The sequence below is a fragment of the Perognathus longimembris genome, chromosome 22 (genome assembly GCF_023159225.1).
Source record: "Perognathus longimembris pacificus isolate PPM17 chromosome 22, ASM2315922v1, whole genome shotgun sequence".
NCBI classification, from domain to species: Eukaryota; Metazoa; Chordata; class Mammalia; order Rodentia; family Heteromyidae; genus Perognathus; species Perognathus longimembris.
This window is the reverse complement of record NC_063182.1, coordinates 29761854-29772278: the sequence shown is the minus strand read 5'-3', so window position 1 is coordinate 29772278 and position 10425 is coordinate 29761854. Positions and strand designations below refer to the sequence as shown.

At 43.0% G+C, this 10425-nt stretch overlaps 1 pseudogene; it reads left to right on the top strand.

Moving 5' to 3' along the window:
• Positions 1-373: 373 nt before the first annotated feature.
• On the top strand, positions 374-1096 carry LOC125339956 (annotated as a pseudogene).
• Positions 1097-10425: the final 9329 nt, after the last annotated feature.

The following is a 10425-nucleotide window of genomic DNA, read 5'->3' as shown; positions in this document are numbered from 1 at the left end:
CCTCCCCAAGATGGGTGATTTCAGGAGCCCAAGGGTTAATTTAAAATGACAGCCCCAGAGTTGTGGGAAAGACATTTAGAATGGGGAAAGACTTGATGTGTGGGGGGGGTTAAAAGAATGAAAGGGTTGGGGTGAAGATGTGGCAGCTATGTGCCAAGAGTTAAGTTAAACTACTATGTTAATAATAACTCAATTACTCTAATCGGTGCATCTATAGACTTGAGGGTCATTGGTGGGCAGAGAGGTAGAGGTGAATTACACAGAATCCTTGCTTAAATGATGTTATGAGAATCACTGTCTTTGGTTTCAGACAGTTTTAATAGGAATTTGAGTGATAAAACATAATCCACTGACCCAGGTCCCTTGAATAAGCATGGTGTGTGAAGCTGGAAGATTTTCAGGCCATCAGGGCAAATCATTGGCCTGTACTGAATTCTATGCAATGGAGGTAATGATGTCAGAATTAATAAGGCGGTGTAACCCTGTCGTGTAGTCCTGTAGTACGGTCTCCTTGCTCGGATGGAAAGCATGGAAAGGCGGATGCAGCTGGTAAAGAAGGAGGAGAAGGAAAGGCGCAAGCTGTTTCAGGGCTGAGCTATCTGAAAAGTAAACTGGAGTGCCAGTCAGTCAGAGCTTCCAAGACATCCTTGACTCTGCCTCCCAAGCCTTCTGCCCAGGGACAGAGTGGAAAGGGACATAAAAGGAAAACCTCATTTGGAATACAGAAAGAAAGACTCCAATAAAACAAAACAAAACAAAACAAAAAAACCTGCCTCCTGAATATTCAAAAGTCACAACAAAAACTCCTGAGCACCCTCTCATGAAAGAGGAACCCTGTGGCTTCTTATTCTTTATAAGCATGCATCCAGGAGTCAAGGAACCCTAGAAAAAAGCCCCGGTCTTCAGTGAACACCCCACCAAGGCTCTCCCCTCCCCAAAAGGGACTCATTGCCCATCCAAAAGAGAAAGCCTTCACAAGAAGGAAGAGCTGCTGTGCATTTCCACCACAGAAATGTGTTTGTGTGGTTGGCACCCTTCCCATGAGGACAATCCTCTCCAAAGGAGGAGGAGACTGTATGTAGCAAGCAAGGCATAGAGGACCCTTGCTCTTCTACCAAAGTGGTGGTGGTCTAGCTAACAAGTGTGAAAACACCTTCGGCATTTTTTTAAAAAGTGCAATCAGTAAAGCAGAGTTTCTGCCGAGAAGAAGTAAGTTAACTGCCAGAGACAAAAACTGTGCAAACATTGCGAATAGATGGAATTACAGCAAAAGGTGCTCAATGTATTTGCCAGCTTACAACACTGGAAGTAAGTGGCTCATCTCCACAACATCAGACTTGGGGGTGTGTAATCTCCAGCAACTCGCTTGCCCTCTTGAAAGAAGGGTTTCCTGTGCTGTGAAATGCATAGAACATTGCCATGCACGAATGTTCCTGCAATTGATATTATGTGATCACTGGGAAGGTGTGCTTTAGGTGTTCTCAGGGGCCAATGGTTGGGGAGCCAGGTTGGGATGGGGGATTTAGTCTGGGCCTCCACTCTTGTTGTTTTTTGTTTTTTGTTTTTTGTTTTTTTTTGGCCAGTCCTGGGCCTTGGACTCAGGGCCTGAGCACTGTCCCTGGCTTCTTTTTGCTCAAGGCTAGCACTCTGCCACTTGAGCCACAGCGCCGCTTCTGGCCGTTTTCTGTATATGTGGTGCTGGGGAATCAAACCCAGGGCTTCAAGTATACGAGGCAAGCGCTCTTGCCACAAGGCCATATCCCCAGCCCTGGGCCTCCACTCTTAACTAAACATTTACCTGTATCTCGATGTCTGTGTCTGGGGGCAGGAGGAATCTGCCACAGACAAACAGTCTTACTTAATCTTACTATACTTTACAAAGGTCCTAAAAAGTGAAGAGTTTACTTGGATTGCTGTAGCCCATTGGTTGCTCATAGATAAAATGGTCTACAAACTATTTTTCTTTTTTTTTTTCTTTTTTTTTTTTTTTTTTTTTTGGCCAGTCCTGGGCCTTGGACTCAGGGCCTGAGCACTGTCCCTGGCTTCTTCCTGCTCAAGGCTAGCACTCTGCCACTTGAGCCACAGCGCCACTTCTGGCCGTTTTCTGTATATGTGGTGCTGGGGAATCGAACCTAGGGCCTCGTGTATCCGAGGCAGGCACTCTTGCCACTAGGCTATATCCCCAGCCCTACAAACTATTTTTCAAACACTAAATAAATAAATAGACATTCAATGTTTATCTTGCCCTGGAATGTGAAAGGTATAAAAGTCTAGGGTTATCTGGATAAGGACGAAGGACAAATGATCCCATGGCATGGGAAGGCAGAGAGAGACCCTCCTTTGTTTTTCCCAGTCTTGGGCTTGAACTTAGGGGCTGGCTGGGCATTGTCTCTGAGCTGCTTTTTGCTCGAGGCTAGCACTCTACCACTTGAGTTACAGCACCATTCCAGCCTTTTCTGGTTATGTGGTACTGAGAAATCAAATCCAGGGCTTCATGCATGCTAGGCAAGCCCTCTACCCCTAAGCCACATTCCCACCCCAAGACCTTTTAAAGGAAGGAAAAATGGCTGTGAGGAATTTTAGGGAACTCAAAACAGCCAAAGGGCAAACTTATAAGATACCTAATAATAAGAGCATAACCATATAAAACACTACTACATCTACTACTACTACTACTTTACCATGTAGAATTTAGTAGAATATTACCTCCAGATTTATGACTAAACATACCTCTATATTTAAAGATAATAAAAGTATAATTTAAAAAATCTGTCCACCAGAAAATGCAGAGAAGTAAAAACTATCTTTGAGAAATTAAGATAACATGCAGACATCTGTTTCTGACAAAGGAGAATTAGTAGTACTAGAGTTGTAACTATAAAAATGGATACAATCTTACCTTTCATATCACACATAATATTCTTTGCATTATTTATATATGTCCTATGATAACACTGTTATTTTGTAAAGCTTTGTATTTACTATATCTTTGCTTTCACCGTACCTTGACTTTTCTGCATTTAAAAAAATTAAAATTGGTAGGTTTTTTAAAGTAGGTAGCCGGTAACGGAGAACGCCACGCGGTATTCAGGCAGGAGAGAAAGTTTATTACTGAACTGCTGGCCTGTGGCCAAGATGATCCACGGCCGGAGAGAGGGGGGGAGAGAGAGACCCCCACCCAGCCCTGCCTCATATCTAGGGCAGGGGCAAGGGGTGTGGCCAGGTGGATTAGGATGTGACCTCAGGGAAAGGGGAGGTAACTGCCTCCAGGTCTGCTGGTTACCCAGGTAACTGGGTGGAGACTTAATGAGGTGGGGGCATCTGCATGGAGCCCTCAGGGAGAGGACCTAACAAAAATATTGCCTTAGGTTTTTCTAGTCCTGGAAAGAGGCATGGCATTTTCTGTCCTCATGTCTGAAGTTCTTCAGCGAAGCCCTGTTTCCCAGCAAACAATTTGTTCCATGAACTCCCTGTTGGCATGAAAGTATGATGCACACTGGTGGTATGGAATTATGACTCACTCATGGACTTAGGGAAGAGGAAGAGGCCTGTGTGACTGGAGGTGTTAGGGTGAAAATGCAACAATACTAAATGTATTACTACACATAAAACATGAAAACTCCCCAAATCCTCTAAGCAAACCTCCAAACCCTAGCAAAATGGCATTTTATAGAGGATGAATCATCACAAGAAAATGTCAAATAAATTATACCACCAAGATTCCATCAATACTTATTAGTATTGCAAAAATATTTAAAGACATAAGAAAACAATTCTCAAAGGAGGTTTGGAAAAACTGAAGTTCTTTTATGCTGCTGGTAAAGTATAATTTTATATAAGCATCCTGGATAGCTATTTAGTTTTGTTTTCTGAGTTGAAAGTATAATATTTGCAACACAAAATTCCCATTTCTGGGAACACATTTATTAGAAAATTCTCCTTTATATCCAAAAATAGACATGTTCAAAGTGTTTTGCATTAGAAAATCAGGAAGACAGTACGCATATTATTGGATGAGATAATACTTAATCCGTGTGTTATATCTTTGCAATGGTAATTATGCCACAAAGATAACTATGAATGAATAGAATTTAAAATGAAGGCCTCTATACATTGAATTTTGAATACAAGTGACAAATTGCAGATTATGTTTGAAAACATTTGGGAACTGGAGGCATGACTCGGGTGGTAGAGTACTTGTCTAGCAACCGTAAGGATCTGAATTCAAATTCCAGTATCACCAACATCAAATTCCAATACCAGTTTCATATATACATATGTAATCATATATGTGTAATATATTTCATATATATGTAATCTTAAATGTGTTTTTAATACTTAATTGCTGAAGCAGTCTACTACTGCTTAGTCAGATATACAAGGAGTCAGGTCATAAAGGAAGAATTTAGGTAGTCACATACAGGGAACTAGTGTCACGCAGCTGGTATGCACATAAAGGCCTCTTTTTTTACCTCCTGGAGGAAGTCATCAGAGTCAGCTTCTCTCCCCTTGCCACCAGGGGCCTCCAGAGACAAACAGAAAGGATCTGCATTCAGGCATTAGCTGGAAGTAACCATTCATTCATTCTTCATTCAACCAGAACCTATTGAACAGCCTTCCTGCAGCTCTATACCAATTGTCTCCAACACACTCAGTGCATGAGATTACAGTTAGTTTGGGCCTTGCTTCATCTGCATAGTTTCCTGACTCATAAACACAACACAAGTCAGCTTTACCTCTCAAGTCGAAGTTGATGGTTCTGTAGCAAAGAGTACAAAGATGATCTGCAGACAGAAATGGCTCACCAAGGAACCATACCAGGTAAATAAGTTACAGTCTGAGTGACCCACAAGAGATTCATATTAGCAGATCAAATGTAGCCAGGCCACACATGTTCTACTACAAACGCAGTCTGAGCCAACCTCTTCAGATTAAGTCCCGTTCGGTCATCTTTGCAAAGGTTTTCTCATGATTGTTGCAATTTCAAAATGCAGCTGACTTTTATAAGCAGCTGAGAATCCTTTGTGTAGTAATGTCCTGAAATCAAAGGCAACAAATGGCTTCCTTCAAACTATGATGGCGAATTTTATGACCCTGCAGATATGGGTTGTAACAGAAGGCCAGCAGGGCCTTCAGAGATCATGAACCATTTCAACAACTTGACACTCATCCAGTGAGCCCTGTGGCTCTCAGTGCATGGCACCCAGAGCCTGCAGGGGGACATGACACCTGTGGCTGTTCTTCAGGTGTCTCCAAATACTGATCAGGGCCTCCTCTTTGTGAGGTCCATCTCTTTCTCCCCTGCAGTCTGGGGATGGCATTCATTCACAGTCCTTCCTTCTCCCACTCGTCCTAAAAACGTCCCCCTTTTGCCTATAATAAGGCCATCATACACACACACACACACACACACACACACACACACACACACACACACCCTACTCTTTATCTGGCTCTCAAGATTCTGAAACTCAATGTACTTCTGAATAGACTACTGAGAGGTAGATCTGAATTCTGAACAAATCAAAAGCCTTTGGACTACATAAACCAGCAAAATAATATTTGGCTCTACTCTGCTCATTACAGTAAAAGGTGCCCTGGATCTTTGATTTTGCCAAATCAAAAGTGGGGACTTTGAAATACTGGCTCTCAGAGAGGCAGAAGAACCAGAGAATATCAGGGTAAGGTGTGGCTCACATGGAAGATTTCTAGTCATAAGTGAAGAAGCTGAGAGGGAAAACTAAGAAGGAGAACAAAGAAAAAAGGCAAATGGATACAATAAAAATTGTGTGTGTGTGTGTGTGTGTGTGTGTGTAAAAACAACATCACCATTGTGGCTGAGAGAGTAGAGGAGTTTAGCCAACTTAAGAGCAGCCTTCATTTATCAACCAACAGTTTGCTGATAATGGGGTAAACAAAATTCACAGGAATTAAACAAGACAGATGGCAATAGATGGAAGAATGTATTTAGATGAACAATTGGAGACACAAGACAAACCACTTCTCATGTGAGTGTAATTGTAGACACAAGGTGTAAAACAGTAACTGGACAGAGTAGAAAGTTGGGTGGAGTGCAAGGTGTGATGGATGCTCTTACTGTTGTGATTGGGAGAAGTGCCTAAAATCCTTGTTTTTCTTTTTTTCCCCCTGAAATACAGACTCCTTCTTTATGCCCAGCAAGCAAGGGGGAGCAGATTAAAGACAAGGAATGGGCTGGGGATATGGCCTAGTGGCAAGAGAGCTTGCCTCATATACATGAGGCCCTGGGTTCGATTCCCCACATATACAGAAAATGGCCAGAAGGGGCGCTGTGGCTCAAGTAGCAGAGTGCTAGCCTTGAGCAAAAACGAAGCCAGGGACAGTGCTCAGGCCCTGAGTCCAAGGCCCAGGACTGGCCAAAAATAAATAAATAAAGACAAGGAACCCTAGATGTCTCTGTTTTTACCTTCGGTCTTGAGCCATTCTCTCAGCTGTCACTTTACAGCCTGCATGGAATTAAGGAGGGTCTGGACCACCTGCCAGGCGGAGTGCGGCCCCACCTCAGCGATTCTGAGACAATGGACTATCAGCCCCCCTGAGCCACGGCTACGCACAGCTGAACCTGCCAGTGACTAGAGACTGCATGCCTATCTCCCGGGCCCCAATTCTTATTTAGCTTAAGGCTGAAGAAACCTAAGTATGGAGAAAGGTATATTGAAATGTAATCTTTCTATGGTTCCCATACTACTCCTTTCTCTGCACTTCATGAAGTCTCTTTATTTGGTATATAGGAGTGAGTGGACAGACTTGAGACGGAGAACTCATGGAGTTTGGACAGAGTCAAAAACATCTGGTTTTAGCCAGGCACTGGTGGCTCATACCACTCAGGAGGCTCAGGTCTGGGGATTCCGGTTCAAAGCCAGCCTGGGTAGGAAACCCTAAACCAGAAGTGGAGCTGTGGCTCAAAGTTGTAGAGTACTAGCCTTGAGAGAAAAACAAAAACCTCAGAGACATTGCCCAGCCCGAGTTCAAGCCCCAAGACTGACAAAATAAAAATATATATATCTGGCTTTGTGGTGAATAGCTTGAAAGGCTGGTAGGAGGATCAAGTAAGAAGAGGGTGTGGTCTAGAAATAAAAAGTAGAATTAGTATGGCGAGAGTCTAGAAAGAAAGAGAGGGCTGGGAATACGGCCTAGTGGTAGAGGGCTTGCCTCGTAGAAAGGAGAAATCCACAACCTAGGAGGAAAAAACTAGCTGCAGTACCTGTAAGAAAGGATTCATCCTTTGAAACAGAGGCCACTAAGGAAAGGATGGATGCAACTTTCCATTCCACTATTCCATGGTATGGTCAGCATAAGGACTTTTTTTTCTTCCAAATTGCTGTCTTCCTACTGTGAAGGAAACTGTTTTAAAAGGCCAACTTGAAAGGAATACAGTATATTCTTGTTGTTGACCTGCCTGGCTCTCTACCAGATTATGAGCCTTTGGAAGGTCTTATATTTATGGCTTTTCCCGTACTTTTATCTTATACAATAAGCATTCAAAATATATATCATCGAATGAATAACATCTCCTCAATTCCACTAGCACCAAATGCTTTATTTTTTTATAGACATTCCTAGACACTATTTGGTTGGATGCAAATAATAGAACTGGTGAGTCTTAGAGGGTTCACAATGTGGAAACCAAGTGAAAGGTGTAGGGGAACCCCCTTTTTTGGGGGTCCCTAGAAACAGCTGGCTTAGACAAGGTAGTGGACCTGGGGAGGGGAAACCCGGGAGCCCAAAAGTGGCTCCATGTATAGCTTCTTGACCCTTGCAAAAGAAAGGAGAGAGAGCAAACATAATTGTTACTCCATTTGCATGTTTTAAAGAAGTTAAATGGGTACTCTGTAAATACCAGTTACACCCACAACCAAGAATTAAACAGAGAAAGGGTATTTTGATTGCTTAAATGGTTCATTGTTCTATTTGCCAGAGTTTTGCTCGAATCGGTCTTTGTGATCACTGACAGTTCTGCTTCTATATGTCTGTTTGCTATCACATGCACTATCACCTGCGTGTGGTACTTGATTCTTATCCCATGACCACCTGCGTGCGGTATATATGTTTTTTGCCTTTAAAAGCCCAACCCTGTTTGGCCTCTGTGCTGTTTGTCACCAGAGCTGTGCACAGCTAAACAAAGACTCCTAGCCCGATTGACTGAGTGCTGGTGACTACTGTCCTAGGCTAGAGGCCAACACCTGGGTATCACATATACAACACCCAATTAAGATCCTAGCAACTTACTGTCAAAGATCATTCCCAATCTACTCCAGTCCTTGTTAGGAAAATGGGAGAATAGAAAAGGAAAACACTTGACTTGACTGTCAATAGGCTAGGACTGTTTACTGCCAGCGAGGGGCACTGATCTTTCCATGAGTTTGGAGGTTGTGCAAGGGACTGAATTTGGGGGCGGGTTTACATAGGTCTTAAAAAAAGAAGCAGAAAAATGGGTTATGGTTTCTTTGGGTTCATGGCAGTGTCTTTCAATCCTGCTAATATAAATTTGCAGATTATTCATTTGTAGGTCTCAGTAAACGCCTATGCTTAATTTTTAACCACTACCACCAGTGAATGTGGTCTTTTTTAGAATCTTTGAATCATCAAGAAAAAGTAAGTAAATACTGGATTATGATGAGCTGGAATTCTGGGAGGATCAGTTGTGGGACTGGAACTCAGGGACTGGGTGCTACCCTTGAACTTTTCTGCTCAAGGTTAGCACCCTACCACTTTGGAGCCACAGCTTCACTTCCCGTTTTCTGGTGGTTAATTGGAGAGAAGCGTTGCATGGACTTTCCTGCCCAGGCTAGCTTCTGTCATCCTCAGATCTCAGCCTCTTGAGTAGCTAGGATTACAGACATGAGCCACCGGTGCCTTTGTAATTCTGCTTAAAAGAAGGAAGAAATACACCAGAACACACCAAGGAGAACATGTAAGATGAAGGCAGAGACTATGGCAATGTGCTTATCAACCAAGTACCAAGCAACGGACACACAGAATCACAGGCAACTCAGAGGAAAGAATGGTTCATTTTGGAAGTCTTCAGAGGAACCATGGCCCTTTCATGCTTTGACTTTGTACTTCTGTGCCTTAGAACTGTGAGAAAACAAACCAGCGTTGTTCTTAGTAATCCACCTTATGGAAGTTAATGTACTGTTGTTATATGGTAAATTATTCAAGAAGCCACATATTGAAGGATCGAAACTTGGGGTTTTTATTAGAGCTTTGGCAGTCGACAGGCAGCCAGTTGCTACAAAGGCCTGCAGTCCACACATATACTCTTAACGCTGTCAGGAAACAGACTAGAGAGGAAAGAAAGAACAAATACAATACCAACGAACCAATTCAGCTCTATGGTGTCCGCAGATGAGGCAAGAGCCAGGACATAGGATGGGAAGATGTAGACACGTGGCCTGGCATGCTGGCACCTGGGATGAGCTGACCTTAAATAGGGGGCAGGTCCCCAGCAGGCTCACAGGAAGCTCCCAGTCCCAGCTACTTGTCTGATAGGTTCAGTAACCTATAAGCCCACGGGCCACCTCTGCCTCCAGGGATTCATGAGCACTCATTACCCGGGGACGGGACTTCCCTTCCTCTAGGAATCCAGTCACGCCCATCAGGACAAGATGCCAGATAGCACATCTCACCATGTGGCCAATGATGGCGCTGGCCAGATCTGACCTCCATACTGTATTGTGTATGTCTTTTCTTAGACTGGGTTCAAGAATGTTATTAAACTTAGACAAATCACAATCCTTTACAGGTTTGTTTTCGTTGTTGTTTGTAGGTTTTGTTTAGTTTTACTTCTCATTGAAACGGAAGTTTTAGATCCTAGGTCCACATGATAGGAATTCACATGTCAGGTCATTTGTTCTTACTTATCAAACAAAGACATGGTGATAGGCAGAGAAAAGGGATTTATCAAGTGGCAGCCACAGGAAACAAACACTTTTGTACATCTTCCTGGAATAGATATTTGTGTTAGATTAAATAGGGGGAGTTGCGGGCAAGAAGTAGTCATAGTTAAAATAGTCTCAGTGACAAGGTAGTCTGACAGTCCATTGTTTCAGGACTTCCCAGGTGAGGCCATTTTACAAAAATATGCATTGATGCCGGACAGGGTAGTCGGTCTCCTCTGCTGCTTCCTGGATTCCAATACGGCTGGACATTGACTACGAGGAAGAATTACTCAGGACAGAGGACACAGACACACGATGAGGACATCTGGTACACCTAGCCTTTATCTTACTGACAGTTAATTCCAGGACCCAAGTTAGGAGTCAACATTTCCCTGCAAATGTAGGTTTTATAAACCATCTCTTACATAATCACCCAGGAATTCATCCTTTCTTTTTACAAGGCTTCTTTTAGTTTAATTTTGAACAAAAATCCAATTGTCCCATA